The 18,345-nt window shown below is 42.7% G+C and overlaps 1 long non-coding RNA gene across 1 annotated transcript in view; it reads right to left on the bottom strand.

Moving 5' to 3' along the window:
• Nucleotides 1–17,873, bottom strand: part of LOC125611075 — a 46,553-nt gene extending 28,680 nt beyond the window's left edge. The window contains exon 1 of the long non-coding RNA XR_007341199.1: nt 17,630–17,873. This is a non-coding gene — a long non-coding RNA (uncharacterized LOC125611075). The remainder of the gene's footprint in view (nt 1–17,629) is intronic.
• Between the last annotated feature and the right edge of the window lie 472 nt (nt 17,874–18,345).

The following is an 18,345-nucleotide window of genomic DNA, read 5'->3' as shown; positions in this document are numbered from 1 at the left end:
TCAGTGGTCGAGTGCCCCTGAGTTCGCCACCCCCCCCCAAAAAAAAAAGCCTAGAAATGAGGCTCCTGGTGAATGTGGGGCCCCAATCAAAACCTCTGCTCTCCATTTCCACTCTAAGAACCTGCATATCGCTCTTCTTACCTTGCTCTCAACCAGCTACTGGCAGAATATTCAATGCCCCTGCTGCGGATCTCCACCATGCTTGGGCAGTGGGAGATTCCACTGAGCTTCTCTAACACTATGTTCCTGCCTTCAGGTGGCTGCTGATGTCAAGAGGCTGGTTGTTAATGTTATCCTTTTAAAATGGTAATTGGTTTTCCAACACCACACACAAGGGTTTTTTTTTTTTTTTTTTTTAAATGAATTGCTTTTTAGCTCTCTGTTTTTGAATTAATAAAAGTGTTTTGGAATTAGCATCATATGGAAAAATAGAGACTGTGGAAGCTGGGTGTCATTGTGCTACTCTCTCTACTTTTGTGTATGTTTGAATTTTCCATGATAAAAATAAAATAGAAATAGACTATTCTTGAATCTATATTTACTCTGAAAAGCAGCATTAGAATAAAATGTTCTGAATTTCCCTTTGTAAGTTGAGAAAACAGTCTTTTTACTCCTTCCTATTTCCTGTTTTTTTTTTTTAAGTTTTGTCTTGTTTTGTGAGTGTGTAAGGTTGGTTTAGTAGAATCTAAGATAAAAATGCTGTTTATCATTGGATGATTTTTTTACATTAAAAATATTGTTTTAACTCAGTGGGCTTCCTTGAGTAGCACTTGTTAAGACTTATTAAGGACCCCACGAAAGCCACAGCAAGTGAGATGTGAAAAAAATAATAACGGACTTACTGGCAACTGCTAACAGCAGCATCCAGTCTGAGAAGTGTCAATAGGACAGGCTTCTCAGAGAAGCTGGCTTTGAGCTGAACCTAGAAGAATAAAAAAAAAAAAAAAGAACTTCAATGGACTGGAGGAGGGGGAGTTACTCCACAAAGGAATGAGCTCAGATCCAGCATAGGTGAAGTCTGCTGTGCAGTCTGTTTCTGTAGTGTGTGTATTTGGGGTCAGGGGTGGCAGGATGGGGGCGGCTGGGAGGACCAACTTGTAAACCATGTGCTCTGGTCTGAATGGGTTACACCTCCCAAATTCATATGTTGAAATGCAATCCCCAATGTGACAGTATTAGGAGACAGGGCCTGTGGAAATGGGATTAGTGTCCATATCAAAGAGGCTGAAGGGAACGTGTTGGTGTCTTCCACCAGCTGAGGATCTAACAAGATGCCATCTATGAGACAAAAAAATTAGCCTTCACAAGACAGCAAGTCTGCTGGCCCCTTCCCAGACTCCAGAACTGTGACTAGTAAATGTCTGTTGTTTAAAAATTACACGGTCTAAGGTATTTTTGTTATAGCAGCACAACAGACGAAGATACCATATTAAGAAGTTGAAACTAGGTGCAGAAGTGTATGCTTATAATCCCAGCAACTCAAGAGGATTGCAAATTAGAGATACTTGGTGAGACCCTGTCTCAAAATAAAGGGGCCAGAGGAAAGATGCACCCTTTCAGGGCATGCCCCCAGTAACCCACCTCCTCCAGCCATACCCCATCTGCCTACAGTTACCACCCTGTTAGTCCACTAAAACCAAGATGGACTGGGTACAACTGTCATAATCTAATCATTTTATCTCTGAATATTCTTGCATTAGCACAGGAGTTTTGGGGGACACCTCATTCCAAACCATAACATTATACATCAGAAATTTGTACAAATAAAAAATAAAAAGGGATGGGAATATAGCCCTGTGATAGAGAACCCCCAGGTTCTGTTCCCAGTACAATGAAGAAGAAGAAGGAGAAAGAGAAATTGAAGCTTTACTTTTTGGGTCAGTAAATCTGGGGCAAGGCCCAGGAATCTGCATTTAATGAATTCTTTAGGTGATTTTTATGTGGGAAGTTCAGAGATCTTTCTGTAGTACTGGTCAGAGGACATCCAACATGTGCTTCAGAGACAAACAGACCTAAGTTTCAGTCTCCACTGTGCCTTATACTATTTGTGTGACTTTGCGCAGCTTATGCAATGTAATATAAGATGTCTAAGTTTAGTTACCTTACATCAAATTCAATGGAATTTGGAAAAAGTGGTGGAAGATATATTTTATAAAATTTCAGACAAAGTATTAGATGAAAAGTACCAAAAACCCATAAAACTTGAACTTAATTCTCAACACATGAAGTGGGTTGATAAGACTTACTAGGAACACTAGGTATGGTTGTGTAGATTGTGCACTGCATTACCATGTCACATCTAAGAGGGCGCCATTCACATTTTAAACATCATAGATTTGCATATTACAATAATATTTTTGGCAGATAGTCAAGTGTCTTGTTTTAATAAAATGAGTATACTACAATTTTTAACACGTGGAAAGAAATAGCGTCTTGAGGAAGGGAGGGAGATTGCTATAATTAATGGTCCTGGTGTCTATGCCCTGGTAGAGTCCTCCCCTTGTCAACTCTGATGGATTCAGCCATTTGGGATATCAGCAAATGTGACACAAACAGTCTGCAGAACCCCCAGTTATCAAAGCTAAGGTCTCTGTGATTTTCTTGAGACTTTCTCTCATCATCAAAATATGACTGCTGATGATCCAAATAGCTGTAAGCATCATATCTGCATTCAAAGTAGAGAGAAAAGGAGCAGAGTAGGCCACGCCAACTAGAGCTGCGCATATTAGAAAAGCAAAACTTTTTCCAGCAACATCCCAGCAGATTTTCATGCATATCTCCCTAATCTGAGTCATATGGCCATTGTTAGGTGCAAGGGAGCCTGGAAAATGGAATATTTAGCTTTTGGGGCTTTGTCGGAAGATACAGCAAGAGAATGCAAGTCTGGGCAAGGATCTGGGTTAGCTAAATAGTAGCCTTTGCTATCGAACCTTCAATCATGGATCCCATTCTTCTATTAATACCACAAAAGCACATAACGTGGGGACTATAAGCTGGTAACCATTTACCAAGCCTTATTTCATAATTCACAGGGCAGAGATAATCCCCAAGGCATAGATCTATTCAACAAATATGTAGTAAAGATCTTCAAGTAAGGTACTGAGCTGAGCTCTGCAATGTCATCCTGAGTCGCAGGAATAGACCTGCTGCCCTAGAGGACCAGGGGTGCAGCCTCACTGTAGACCTAGGGGGAAGGGGAAGGAAGATTACCAACGACCTTCCATTTCATTTTTACTTCAATTTTTGTGTAGTTCTTTTAAGTTCCATTTCCATTCCCATTCTCTTCTTGTATCCATTAGCTTAAAAAAAAAAAAAACACTTATTTTTTAGAAGTAGTTGAACACAATACCCTTATTTATTTATTTATTTTTATGTGGTGCTGAGGATTGAACCCAGGGCCTTGCATGTGCTAAATGAGCGCTCTACTGCTGAGCCACAACCCCAGCCCTATCCATTAAATTTCGCTGCAATGACTATCCACCCCAAAACTTGGTGGCTTAGAACTGTAATATATTGTGGGTCAATGGATGGTTTTCTTCCTTCCTTCCATCCATCCTTCCTTCCTTCCTTCCTTCCTTCCTTTCCTTCCTTCCTTCCTTCCTTCTCTCTCTCTCTCTCTCTCTCTCTCTCTCTCTCTCTCTCTCTCTCTCTTTCTTTCTTTCTTTCGGTGCTGGGAATTGAACTCAGGGGCACTCGACCACTGAACCACATCCCCAGCCCTATTTTAACTAGAGACAGGGTCTCACTGAGTTGCTTTGTCCTCCCCGTTGTTGAGGCTGCCTTTGAACTCGTGATCCTCCTGCCTCAGCCTCCTGAGCTGCTGGGATTACAGGCGTGCGCCACCATGCCCAGCCAATGGATGGTTTTCTGATCTCCCCAGGCCTGGATGGTCACAGTGAGGCTTGCTCATTCATTGCAATGAGCTGGCAGATCAGCTGAGGGCTGTGGGTTGAGGATGGTCTCACTCACACCTTGGACTGGCTGTCAGCTGGGGCAATGGGGCATCAGGGTCACTTGTCCCTCATTATCCTGCAGACTTGCTCAGACCTATAAGCAAGGTGGTAGTTAGGGTTCCCAAGAATAGCAAGAGTGGGTGAACCTCAATGTGCAAGCACTTTTCAAGTCTCTGTTTGCATCACATTTGCTCCCTATTTCATCAGTCAAAGCAAGTCACAAGGCCAGCCCAAAATCCAGAGATGGAGAAATAGAGTCCATCTCAAGACAGCAGGAGCAGAAGAGTCATGCTGGAAGAGAAAGAGCAGGAAAGGGAAGAATCTGTGATCATTTTGCAAACTGCCATACTCCTTTCCTTCTGTTATGTTGTATGTGTTAGTCAGGTTTTCAATTCTGTGACCAAAATACCTGACAAAAACAACTTAAAGAAGACAAGTTTATTTGGGGCCCAAGGTTTCAGAAGTTTGGTTCACGGTAGACCAGATCCATCACCCTGGGCCCAAGGTGAGGCAGAGCATCATGGTGGAAGGGTGTGGGGCAGAGAAGAGCTACTCAGCTGGTGGCAGGCAAGAAGCAGAGCAAGAAGGGGGGAGGGGCCACAGGGAAGATGCACCTTTCAGGGAAAGCCCCCAGTAACCCACCTCCTCCAGCCATGCCCCATCTGCCCACAGTCACGACCCAGTTAGTCCACTAAAACCAGGATGGACTGGTTATTACACCTGTCCTCATCTAATCATTTTACCTCTGAAGATTCCTGCATTAGTAGAGGAGCTTTGGGGGGACACCTTATACCCGAACCCTAACATTATATGTCATAAATTTGTTTAAGTTGGTTAAAGATCTTTGGCCAGGGTACAATTCACTTCTATCAAACACGCATCACGGTGCCTCTACAAAGAGATTTCAACACTTCTTTTTAATTAAAAGTAGCCCCTCATTGGGGCTGGGGTGGGGGAGCCTTTATTATTCATCACCAGCTCCTAATCCAGTGACTGTCAAACTTTATGGACTAAAATCCATTAGTAAAAATTTATTTTACATCATCTAGAATACACACACATACCTGTTTCATAAAACAATGCATAATTTGCAGGTAAATGGATGGAACTAGAGAATATCTTTGTTGGGAGCCGCTCTGGACAGGAGCTATGTACGTGGTGAGCCAGCCATGGGCTGTGTGTGTGAACTATGAGCATTGAGCACACAAAGTGGACTGGACTGACATTGCCTCTCTGGGCTGGTGATATATGTGTCCTTTTTACTCACTCTGCCTATGATCCCCAAAAGCACATGGGATGGGCATGGCCTCCCTAGATGTCAGTCAGCCTGCTGACAGCAAGACATCATGAAGCTAGACTCAAGCCCCTCCAACCTGACCCCTTGCCTCATTTGAATGGCTTTCTCCCCAATAAAAGTTCAGCACGTGCTCCTCGCTTTCTTTCTTGCCTGCCTTGCTCCCCTTGGGAGAGCTGCGGCTGAGGAGCGGTCACTGAACCCAAAGAAAAGATACTTTCTGTGTCTGTGTCTTTATTTAGTCCCCAAATTTACTTGTAGTGACCCTGACCAGTTTAATCGTGTGTCGTGACATATCATACTAAGTGAAATAAGCCAATCCCCCAAACCAAAAGCCGAATGTTTTTTCTCTGATAAGGGGATGCTGATTCATAGTGGGGGGCGAGGGAGGGGGAGGATAGAACGAACTTTGGTTTGTATAGAGGGGAGTGAGGGGAGGGGTGGGGTTGTGGGGATAAGAAAGATGTAGAATGATTCAGACATTATACATGTATATACTGTATAATATACATGTATAATTACGCTACTGGAGTGGCTCTGCACATGTACAGCCAGAGGAATGAGGAGTTGTGCTCCATTTGTGTACAATATGTCAAAATGCATTCTACTGTAAAAGAAAAAATTAAAAAATAAAACCCAGTGTCTATCCTTATTATATGTTGCATTCTAATAGTCTCTATCATATTTAAATTCATTTTTTTAAAAAAATTATGGGCTGGAGATGTAGCTCAGTGGTAGAGAGCTTGCCTATCAAGCATGAGGCCCTGGGTTCAATCCCATTACTGGGGTGGAGGGGGGGTTGGGGTGTGTTAGTTGGCTTTTCATCATTGTGACTCATCGTTGTGAAATCATATCAGAATGGCTGGTATAATTTGACTTAAGAGGATTAAAACCAGATACAGTGGGGCCTGCCTGTAATCCTAGTGACTTGGGAGGCTGAGGCAGGAGGATCACAAGTTAGAGGCCAGCTGGGTACCCTGTCTCAAAATAAAAAATAAAAATATTCTGACTTGCAGATTTAGAAGTTCTAGTTGGTAGTTCATTTCCCTGTTGCTTTGGGGCCTTGTGGTAGGGCAGCACATCATGGTGGGAAAATGTGGTTGTTATGGTTTGGGTGTGAGTTGTCCCCCAAAAGTCCACATGTGAGACAATGCAAGAGAGTTCAGAGGAGAAATGACTGGGTTGTGAGAGTCTTAACCCAATCAGTGCATTGATCCCCTGATAGAGATTACCTGAGTGATAACTGAAGTGGTGGGGTGTGGCTGGAGGAGGTGGGAATTGGGGCACGGCTTTGGGGTATATATTTGTATCTGACAAGTGGAGTCTCTCTTTCTGCTTCCTGACCATCATGTGAGCTGCTTCCCTCTGCCACACTCATCTTTTATGATGTTCTGTCTCACTCAAACCCCAAGGAATGGGACCAGCCTTCTATGGACTAAGACCTTTGAAACCGTAAGTCCACCAATAAACCTTTCGTCCTCTACAATTGTTCTGGTTGGGTCCTTTTAATCACAGCAGTGAAAAATCTGACTAAAAAAGTGGTGGAAGAAGCTGTCCACTTCATAGTGGCCAGAAAGCAGAGAGAAGGGGTCAGGGTCCCAATAACCCCCACTGACCTTCCTTCCTTCCACTGGGCCTCAACACTACCTCCCAATAGCACCATGGGCTGGTGACCCAGCCTTTAACACATGGGCCTTTGGGGAACATTGAAGATCCAAAATACAACAATGACCCACTCAGTTAATCCACCCCCTGCTAATGAGTCAGAACCCAGAGTTTGAAAAGCACTATCATAAGCTAAGGCCAGGAACACAATTTTTTCCCAAATTTTATTTTGTTTTTGTTTTGTTTTATTTGCAGTGCTAGGCATGAGACCTGGGCCTTATGCACACCAACATGCATTCGACCACTGAGCTATATCTTCAGATCTTTTTGCCATTATTGTTTTTAATTCACACATAATAATTGTACAAATTTATAAGGCACAGTGTTTGTTTTAATTTTTATTTTTACATGTAAGCATTGTGTAATGATCAAGTCATGGTATTTAGCATATCTTCACCTCAAATATTTATCATTTCTTTTTGGTGAGAACATCCAGAATCCTCTCTTCTAGCTATTCTGAAATACACACCACAATATTGTTAACTACACTTGCCCTACTGTGCTATAGAACACCAGAGCTTATCTTTCCTGTCTGACTATGACTTTGAACCTGTTCACCAATTTCTCTTCCTATATACCTTCCTCTGCTACCTTCCCCAGTGTCTGGTAATCACTGTTCTAGTCTGTATTTCTATGCAATCAGAATTTTTTAGATTCCACAAATGAGTGAAGTCAAATGGCCCTTGTCTTTTGTGTCTGACTTACTGCACTTAATAGGATTCCTCCTAGGTTCATCCGTGTTGTTGCAAATAACAGGATTTCATTCTTTTTATGGGTGAATTGTATTCCATCATGTATACGCACCACATTTTCTTCATTCATTCACCCTGAACATCACTTTTCTAAGCAAAGGGGAGCCTGAGTTTGGAGCTTGCGGGGCCTAAAGACCAGCATGACCGGAGCCTACTGGGAGGGAAGTGAGATGGGAAATGTAGGCAGGAGCCTGCCAGGAAGGTCTGCAGGCTGCAGTAGGGAGTTTGTGACTTATTCTAGCAGAAGCTTCTGATGATTTGAAGCAGGGAAATGATATGATATGATCTATTTTCCAAAAATAGTTGCTCCTCCTGACCTAATGCAGAGTCCAAGAATAATTATAGAATGACTTAATTTTCTCTAAATTTAAAATGAGCCTGGAATGACTTGAAGACCCTCCACAGATGATTCTCATTCTATCCCACATTCATTCCATCAAACTCATTTCCTGATTCCTCTCCCTACACCAGGGCTCTTACCCTCTGCTGAACTCCTCTGGAGACCAGAATTCTGCAGAAGTACCAAGTTCTAAAATTCTTCTATCAAGCCCAGTATCTTGTTATCCTTCTAGTACTAAAAATCCACATATTTGCTGGGCACAGGGTCCTCCTTGGCCAGAGTCATGCATACCCAGATTTTTGTTTCTGATTTGCAACATTGACACTTGGAAGGACATTTCTGAGCTGGCAGCTGGCTCCTCACAGCATGAAAGCAGGTCTCCTCTCCCAGTGGGGTTCTCTTCTGGGTTGGGCTGTCTGCAGCGCCTGCTGTTGAGAGCTTCCACACATGGTCTCAATCCTGGACACAGACTGAGAATCAAGCTGGGAGGGGGACTGTGTAACAGGAGGCAGGCAGATTTCCCAGGGCCTGGGCCTCCTTCTTGGCCTGTCCCCAGAAGATGACTTCCAGCTGCTTTTCTTTCCTGAGCCTTCCTTCTCTTCTCTTTCCCCTTTATTTGTCTGTTCCCCTCTCCCTCCTCCTCTGGCCAACCCCCAAGCCAGGCAAGACTTCAGGTGGAAAATGTCCCTGTCCAAAAAGAGAAATCCAGGCCAGGGAACAGAATGCTGAAGAGTGGAGAGGGAGCATCCCTTTTCCTGGAGAGTCTGCAATCGCTGCCTCTTGTCTGGGGTGTAATGGACGAAGGAGTCCTCTGACAAGTTAACCCCTCACCTCCCTGTTCCCAGCCTCTCTTTCCCACACTGATGAAAGTGGACAGCATCCAACAGATCTCTTTTATTTACTTTGTGGTTTCCAAAATAGACACTCTGAAAGCCTGGGGGCAAATACTCTTAGAAAAGGAATAGAGGAGAGAGAGGGGGAAGAGGGAAGAGAGAGATTGCATTGAAAATCAGTCCCAACAGCAGTGGGCAGGGGCTCCACATTCACTTCAAACCCATTGACAACCCTGTTTCTGCCCCTTATTCCCTGCATGGATTAAGGTTGCCTATTTTAATCTCTCTGAAGCTATAATCTCTGTTGTAAAATGAGCATTTTGCTGTACCTGTTTCTCAAGGCTGAGTACTAAAGAAACTCTTAATGCAATCAATCATCTACGCTAAGTATCTGTTAAATGGTAGCTTAACAACAATTAATATTCACACGAAGAGCATTGGAAATAGAAGCTAGCAGGTACCTTTCGAGAAAAGAAAAACAGAAAGTAGTCGTTTTCAAAGATTTTCAGAAATGCAAGCTATTAGTTTAATGCTGTCCATCTTTGTGAATCAGAGAGTTTCCCAGGGGCTCTCCTCTCTTTCATCAGTCAGGATCATTACGGGGATGTGAAGTAGGAAAGATGAATAGATGTTTATTCACACATTTCAAAGATAAAGGCCCAGGTGGAATAAGGTAATGAATGTAAAAGTACTTAGCATACAGTACAGTGCACTGAAGTGTGCACCTGATTGTTTCTGGGTTTTTGTTATCACACAAGCTGATAAGCAATGGGACGGTCCTACCTAAGCAAGGTCCTAACTCTTCAATGTTTTCTGCCTCTCACAGAAAGAAGGGAAAGGAGGCTGTGAAGAGAGACTGTCCCAAGTTTAGGCAGGCAGCAGGAGGTAAGCCTCAAGTATGTGCCTAATGAGTTATGTGGATGCATTCTCAAGCCTTAGAGGGCCGTGAGAGGCAGGGGCCAGGCTGAAAAGGCCAATCCAGTATCCCCAAAGCAATGTCCGAAAATTGCAGCTGTAGGGATAATAGATTTGAAATGGGAGGTGAACTTAAATTTAAAAAGCAAATAAGCAATGGGAATATCTCCCCAGTCACAATCCTTTTGAAGGCAGTTCAAGCTTAAAAACAAAGAAACAGTTCCCAATATAATGAGGGGGTTGTGTTTTATAATCCTCCACAGCTAACGAGTTTGATTCTTTTTTTCAAGGACTGGAAATGATGGCTTGGATTCCAATCAAGAAGACCACATAACTGGTTTTGGATCCCAGTGATTCTGCAAGTAAGAACTGAGAGAAGCAAACTGAGTGTGGGTTATTTTCTGAAAATAAACATAAATCAGACTCGAACAGGAAGATGCCAGAATTATGCAAGTCCCACATCTGGTCTTATATTCTCCTTGGAAGGCTTCTGAGCAACGTTTTTATTATTATTTTTAAATCTCAATCGATTTTCCTAGTGAATCCTTCGGATTCTTCTTTAAATAAACACAAAAATGGATATTTCTTTTAGGGTTGCTGGCTTCTTAGTTATATTGCAAGCACCTTAAATGCAACATGCCCCCAAATAGAGAAAGCGTTCATTATCTCCTCTAACCAACACCTCCATCCTCCTACCTTCCACTCTCATCCCATATAACCAGTCACCCAACCAGCAACCTGGGGGGCCTCCTTAGGTGCTCCTTTTCCTCATGCTACTTGTTGGAATAAACACTAATCCGTGCCTAGGGAAGCTTACAGTGAGATAGGGAGGACTCCACAGAAAATGGTAAGGAAGGAGGTGGAGAGGGGGAGATGGCCATTTCCCTTATATCCAGTCTTTAGGTGAGAAGCAAAACAGAATGACCCTGTAAAGTAAAAGAATGTATTCATAAAACATTGAGGAGATCCACACATGATGAGCATGCAACCTAACCTGTATATTCCCCTGCTTTTAGAAGCAGTGTGGTCCTCCATAGTACCCGCTACTGCTGAGGAGTGCATGAGTTATAAAATGTCCCAAACCTCCCCCTTGAGACCCCCCAGTTCTTTCTTTGGGATCAGTAAACAGTGTGCTGGAGGTGTTTGCAGCCCTGGGGTTGAACATAGTGATGTTCCCACGAGTCACTAAGATCTATCACATCTGTAACCTAAACCTTTCTCAAGTCCCACCAGTTTTCTCCATCTCTTCTTGTCCAGGACATCATCTTTGCTCACCCAGATTGCTAAGTAATAGCCATAAAAGCCCCACACCCCACTGCTGAGGCCCACATTTCCAGCTCCCTGCCCATCCCAGGCCTCCGTTACTTGTACAGCGACTCCAGGCTTTTTGATCATCAGCAGCAGGCCACTCCACCAGTCTTCTCCCACTCCTGATAGCTCACAAGCCCAGCACTGAGGGTCCTGAGGGAGAAGGGGATGCTGAGGGCTGCCCAAGAAACTGGCAATGAGGAGGTTGATGGAGATTGCATCAGAGACCCAAGGGGCCACGGCGCAGGTGAGGCTACCGTGCTCATGTGCTCCACTCCACAGCCTCCTAGGCTCTTACCTTGCTGCATTGTGTGTGTGTGTGTGTGTGTGTGTGTGTGTCAAAATAAATATAAAATGTGCCACATTAGTCTATTTACTTGTAAAGCCAGGCATGGTGGTGTACACCTGGAGTCCCAGCTACTCAGCAGGTGGAGTGAGGCAGGAGAATCACTTAAGACCAGGAGTTTGGGACCAGCCTGGGCAATATAGTGAGATCCTGACTCTTAAAAAAACAAATATAAGTCCTTCATGGCTTTAGGTATACTTACATTGTGCAACCATCACCACTATCCATCTCCAGAATGTTTTCACCTTCCCAAACTGAAATTCTGCACCCAAAAACAATACCCTCCTATTCTTCACTCCACTCATCTCCTGGGAAACACCCTCTACTTTCTTTCTCTGTGCGTCTGACTGCTCTAGGTACCTCACTGAGAGAATCGTGTAGTGTTTGTCCTTTGGGGTTTGGATTATTTCAGTTAGCATAATGTCTCCAAGATGCATCTTTGTTGTAGCCCATATCAGAATTTCATTTCTTTTTTAAGGCTAACATTCTATTGTACGTATATACACATTTTGTTTATCCATTCATCCTTCAATGAAGGGTTTTTTTGGGGGGAGTGGGGCGGGGAGGTATCAGAGATTTAACTCAGGGGCACTTGACCACTGAGACACATCCCCAGCCCTATTTTGTTCTTTATTTAGAAACAGGGTTTTACTGAGTTGCTTAGGACCTCACTCTTGTTGAGGCTAACTTTGAACTCATGATCCTCCTGCCTCAGCCTCCCAAGCTGCTGGGATTACAGCTGCTGGGCTACTGTGCCCAGTTTGGCGTAACTCGTTTTAACATCCTATCTTCCCAACCAAATTGTGAACTCTTACACCAGGATTAGGTCTTGACACAAATATTTGTTGAATACATGATCATTAACCCCAGTAAAAAGAATCTTGTATGAGACTAAAAGCTAAGATGAAAAAGGACAGGGAGAATAGGAGGGACTCTGGGCTCTCATAAGGTTTAAATCATCCTAAATTTACAAAGCTTCAATTAAGATCTTAAACAGGTAAAAGTCTCCATAGGGAGGCTTTGTCATTTATCACTTGTGGTTAAGCTCACAAGCTCCGGAGCCAGACTACCTGGATTCATATCATAGCTCTACCCTTTCCTGCTTATAAGCCCTCCAGCATGTTTCTTAAACCTCTTTCTGGAAAACGGGGATAGTAATGGTGTGACTATGAGTTTTAAAGGAGTTGACATGCAAAAAGAATTTTTTTGGAAGAGTATTTAGCACATAGTATGCACTCAATAAAATCTAACTTTATCAAAATTAGAGAAAGAGTAGAGTATGAGCTAACTTTGGAATATCTGAACAAAGTATCAGTGTGGTGGGGACAGGTTGTTACACAGTACATTTGGTTGGGAAAGTAATTTCACATTTTAAAAGCACCTACTTTGGGGCCTGGTTATTATTATTTACTACTATTATAGATCATTTCCATTTCAGAGGTATGAAAAATGTAATGACACAGAGATGGTCAATCACTTGCCCAAGATAATAGTTTTACCAAGAGGCTGAGCCTAGTTTCAAATCTAATTTCAAAGGAAAATGGTAGAGTAATAACACATCCCATTTGCATGGAGAAGAAACCCTAGAATCTGGTGGTGGGGACTTTAAAGAGGATGATTCAAAGCCTCATGAGCAGGGGGAATGAAGAGCTGGTAATCCCAGGGCTAAATTTTTCATAGACCTATCACCCAACAGAACTTTCCTAGGGACACTGGCATCCCTGATCCTTAAGTACCCTGGGACAGACATTGGGATCATACACCATTAAGGCACAGAGATAGTTGCTACCACTATATTTATTCTCACCTTTCTCCTCAGTAATAAAACTGTAGGTTTTATCTGGGCATGACCATCTAGAATAAAGACCTCATATTCCAATCTCCTTTGGTGCCTGATGTCTCCAGGATTATATTCTAGTCAATGAGGCATTGAAGTGTGGCGTTGCAACTTCTGGGAAACATTGTTAAAAGGCAAGTGGTGTGTGCCTCCTTCTTTTTCTCTTCAATGTCTCCTCCTGAAATGTGTCTGTATGGTCCCAGCTGCCATTTTGGAAGCTTGAAGACCACAGAGAATTGAAGAAATTAGGCTACAGAGCTCTTCCTGCTCTGAATCACGCACATCGGGAGTTCTTTATGAAGGAAAGAAATGAACTTTATCTTGCCTAAAGGCTCTATTAATTTAGATGTTTCTCTCACATTTTCTGTTAACCAAATCAATACTTATGCCTCCTAGTTAATAGATTCCCACTCCTGGTATGTGTACACTTGAGCCTTCCCATACTCTGGCCCAGGTTGAAGAGACTAGAGTCCTGACTCTCAAGACCCATCCCTTGTTTTACCACCCAAAAGTGAAAAAGACAGCCCCCCGTTTCCAAAAGTAGTTCTTAGCTCTATGCATCTTGTTCAGCATCTTCTTTTTAGACAAAGACTGGTAACCATGGAAGCTTCAAATGTATTATTAGTCTGTCTACTAAGCAGAAAAATAAAACATTATTTTCCTGCTGTTGTGACTATCAGAAAAAAAAAAAAGCCCACTAAATAAACCCAATCATTGTAGCTCTGTTGATTGAACAGTGATTGAAATAAAATGTTATTCATAAAACTGAAAAAAGTTGATAAATTAGTATAATTCTTTTAATTTAAATCTTATACCTCATTTCTTCCTTGGAAAATAAATGTAATTTGTTTGAAGAGCCAATTGTTATGGCTAACCCTGCAATTATTTATTTGTTCATTGATTCATTCAAAATACAGTCATTCATTCAACAACACTCATTAGTTTTACAAAGTAAAAAGACAACACTTGCAAGTAGAATTTGTTTGCCCATCATGCAGGACATTGGAGGGAAAAAATTTAGAAACCTTGCCCCTGGCAGACCAGGAAATGTACAGATTTGCTAAGAAGAGAAAAATAACATCTAGGGAGGAACTAAACCGTATAATCAAATCTGGGCTGAGACTTTCTTGCTAAAGGCTGTTCAAATACACAGCAGATGCTTACATATATAAATATATGAAGGTTCTACTAAGATGAAGAAGCTGCCCAAGGGGAGGTAATTGGGAGACTCTCTGGTTTGGACTCACAGATCAGACCCTCTCAAACTCACCTCAAATGTGCCTGTCTAACTGGCTGGAGATTCTCATTTGAAACTTCTCATCCCTCAATCATCCCCCTTCCATGAAACCTGAACCCATTTCAAAACCCAGCAAAAGGACAAGCCACTATAAGATCTGTGTCTTACTACATAAAATTATGTGTGAGCTGGGCATGGTGACATGCCTGTAATCCCAGTAATCCTAGTTATTCAGAAAGTTGAGAGAGCAGGATTGCAAGTCCAACGTCAGCCTGTACAATCTAGCAAGACCCTGTATCAAAATAAAATTTTAAAAGTACTGGGATGTAGCTTAGTGGTAGAGCTCTTACACAGCATGTACATGATCCTGAGTTCAGACCCCTACTACTGAAAAAAAAAATTAGGTACATCTATAAAATTAGGAAGCATCAACAAATACTAAAGTCCCTGAAGGTTTAATGGTCTAAGAGTCCCAAGAATAACTGTCATTTATCTAAACACATATATAACAAATACTTTACAAACCCATTATTTATAATTTAATACTGCTAGTGATATATAATCTGTTATGTCCATTGTAGTTAAAGAAGATCTTGGCACAGGAAAGTGAAGTTCGGTGGCTTATGCCTATAATCCCAGGCACTCGGGAGGCAGAATCAGGAGATCACAAGTTGGAGGCCAGCCTGGGCAACTTAGCAAGACCCTGTCTCAAAACAAGAAATAAAAAGACTGGGATGTGACTATCTGGGTTCAATCCCAGTATCCAAAAAAAAAAAAAAAAGAAGAAGAAGAAGAAGGAGAAGGAGAAGAAAGAAGAAAGAACGAAAGAAAGAAGATGGAAAGTTCGGTATCACATAGAATTCACAAAGAAGTGGCAGAGCTCAGGCTGTCAGACTATAAAACGGGTGTTCTTGGCACCTGGGTGTTAAATACATGTGCTACTCTCTAAATAACTTCTCTTTTCCAGCATTGGTAACCCCTATAACACACCCACACATTCTCTTTGTTGTATAACCATTTATATAAGTGTCTTTCCAAAATATGAATTCCTTGGGAGAGGGACTATATTTGAATCATCTTTATAACACTCTCTGCTCAGAATATGGGACTTGGCACACAGTAGGTGAGCAAATGTTTAGTTAATTAACTGTATCAATCACCAAAACTTAACAATCATGAGCACCTTGCACACTCATCTGGTGTGCAACAGGCCATGAAGACTGGGCATCCTTCTGCTATGTCACATTATTCATGGTGAATACATCCCAATGTATGCCTTCTTTAAATCTACTGAATACCTCTTAAGGGCCAAGTGCTGTGCTAGGTCCTTTAAAGAATATAAAGATTATTAAGACATGGCTTCTGTCCTTCTGGAGCCTACAATGTAGAAATACGACAGACACAAACAAATGGCTTGACCAGGAAGGTGATTATGACAGGGGTAACATGGAGACACAAATAGAGCATTGTTGATAGAATGCTCTATCAACAGAAGACACATCATGGTTATAAGCATTACCAAGAAAGAAAAATTGCTCCTATGCATATCAATGATTTGAAGATGCATCTTTATTTCAGAGATTTCAAAATATTTTTAAAATAAGCCTCTTGAATGAAATATTACCGATACATGCTACAACGTGGATGAATCTTGAAAACATGCTTAGTGAAAGATGCCCGCCACTACAGGTCATGTACTGGGTGATCCCATTTTTATTAGATCCCAAATAGGTAAATTGATGGAGACGGAAAACAGATTAGTGGTTACTTAACCTGGGCAAGATGGAAGGAAGGCAGCAGCTAAAGGGCACAGAACTTCTTTTTAGGGCAATGAAAATCAGAATTGATTTGGGGAATGGTTGTATACTAAAAATTGAATTGCTCATTGTAGTGCTTACTATATTTGTATGTCAATATAGCTATAACCAAAAAGAAAAAAGAAAAAGAAAAAAAGAAAAACTGTGCTCCCTAGAATCAGGAAAACAAAAGAATAGCACAATGGCACAATGGCATTCAGGGGCTGGAAGAGAGATTAAGTCAGATGGGGAGGGAGCCTTTTGGAGTAGGCATTAACACTAGGAATATGGTTAGGAATTGTGCCATAAAGAACTAGGTGGGGGGTGGGGGGTGGGAAAGGGGATCCTGGCACAGGTAACAGCTTAAGCCAAGTGCAGGAGGCAAGGGTCCTGGGTGAAGTGGAAGTGGAAGCTGAAGGAACGCAGTTTTGGTGGGAGATAAGGCTCAAAAGGCAGGATGGCCCGTGTGAAAGAGGGCACTGAACGCCAGCCTCTCAGACACACCTTTCTCAACGTGTAAAGAAAAGCCTTGAAATTCTCTCCCAGTGCCAATCTTTAAAAATTTGGCAACTTCCCACACAAAGGAAATGTATTCTCAAGACTTCTTCTAGCTACAGGGCACTGTTACTGACCTGACAAGGCAGTAAAATCCCCTGTGGAACTTGGAGCCAGATGACAAAAAGGTTAAATAAGCAAAAAGGGCATTGCCACCGGAAACGCGGTGTTTAAACAGATGCTGGGAAGAACTGAGGATTCTGACAAGGAGCCAAGAAATTCCAAAGGTCAGTCAGCAGAACCAGGAAGCCAAAAAGAAAAAAGTCAGCACTGTGCTAAGAGTCACACGGAGGGATGAGAATCTCACTTCTTCTCCAAGAGGATTGAAAATTAAGAACAAAATGCTGTGGAGAAGGGAAGGAGGCAGAGCAAGGGAAGGAAAAGAGTTGACATCCCAGGCCAAGGGGAGCCAGCCCACGGAGAAGGAGCTCCAGGGCTCTAAGTCCTGAATTGGCCTGCCCTGAACCATGGTATGAAGCCAGGGCCATGCAGGACACAGAGCACAAAGGAGGCAGGGACCAGAATTGGCCCAGAGATTTCCCAAGCTGTCCCCAGAGGACATCCAGCCTGTAGCCTGGGCAGGGGCAGCCCCTGTGTGCTCTTTTGCCTTTGGGGAGGGGACTCCAGGAAGCTCTGCTGATTCAGCACATCTCCAAAGTGGGAGAGGGAAGCATGAGGGAGGTGGAAGCACAGCAGAATGCACCCCGGCTGGGACCCCCAGCGTGGTGGGCCTGGGCCTTCAGACAAGATGCAGCTGCACTAATAAATAGAGAAGAAAATGACACCGTTTTTCCTTACCTTTGCTGTTGATTTACCTCTTCAGTTTCTGGTAGAGCTGCAAAAGTTTTAAATGAGCTCATTACTCAAGAAGTATTACAGCACAGTCTACTTTTCTTTCCAGAAATTCTGATAGGGTTCTCCAGATGTGGAGCCCTGGGAGCTCTAAAAACTTGCCCTAGAGGGCTACACAGGCAGCTCAGGCCTTCTTCCTCTAGGAAACCAGGAAACATCCTTCATTTAGAATAACAGTGGTCAGGCTACTCCACACAGAGCAAAAAACATGAGCTCTTGGCAGTGTTGGGTAAATTGAAACAAAGTGTTTATTTACCTGGAGGTTAACCCCGCCCACTACTACAAAGGGTAGGAGGCCTCTGAATTGTAGTTTGTGCCTGTTAGCACTCTCTGCCTTTGGAGATTAAGTGCTGTCAGACGTCATGCGGTCTGGATTTTTCCAAACAAAATCTGAAACCCTCTCCTCTTAGTCTCTGCCTATCTTACCCATAAAGAGCAGTTACAGGAAGAAACATTTGGCTGGTCCTGAGGATCTGATAAGACTGTTTTTTCTTCCTTAAGGTCAAAGGAGGCCTGTACCTTGCTCTCTTTATTGATCTCTTCTCTGCTATTGCCAGGGACTCTGACAGCTGGGCTCTGGTTGCAGCCCAAGTCTTAAAGGTAGGGTGAGGTACAGGAGAGGAGTCATAGTCTAGAAGAGCTAGAAGGTGTTTTTTTTTGGG

Source organism: Marmota marmota, unplaced genomic scaffold, assembly GCF_001458135.2.
Source record: "Marmota marmota marmota unplaced genomic scaffold, marMar, whole genome shotgun sequence".
NCBI lineage: Eukaryota > Metazoa > Chordata > Mammalia > Rodentia > Sciuridae > Marmota > Marmota marmota.
This window is presented reverse-complemented; position numbering and strand designations above follow the sequence as displayed.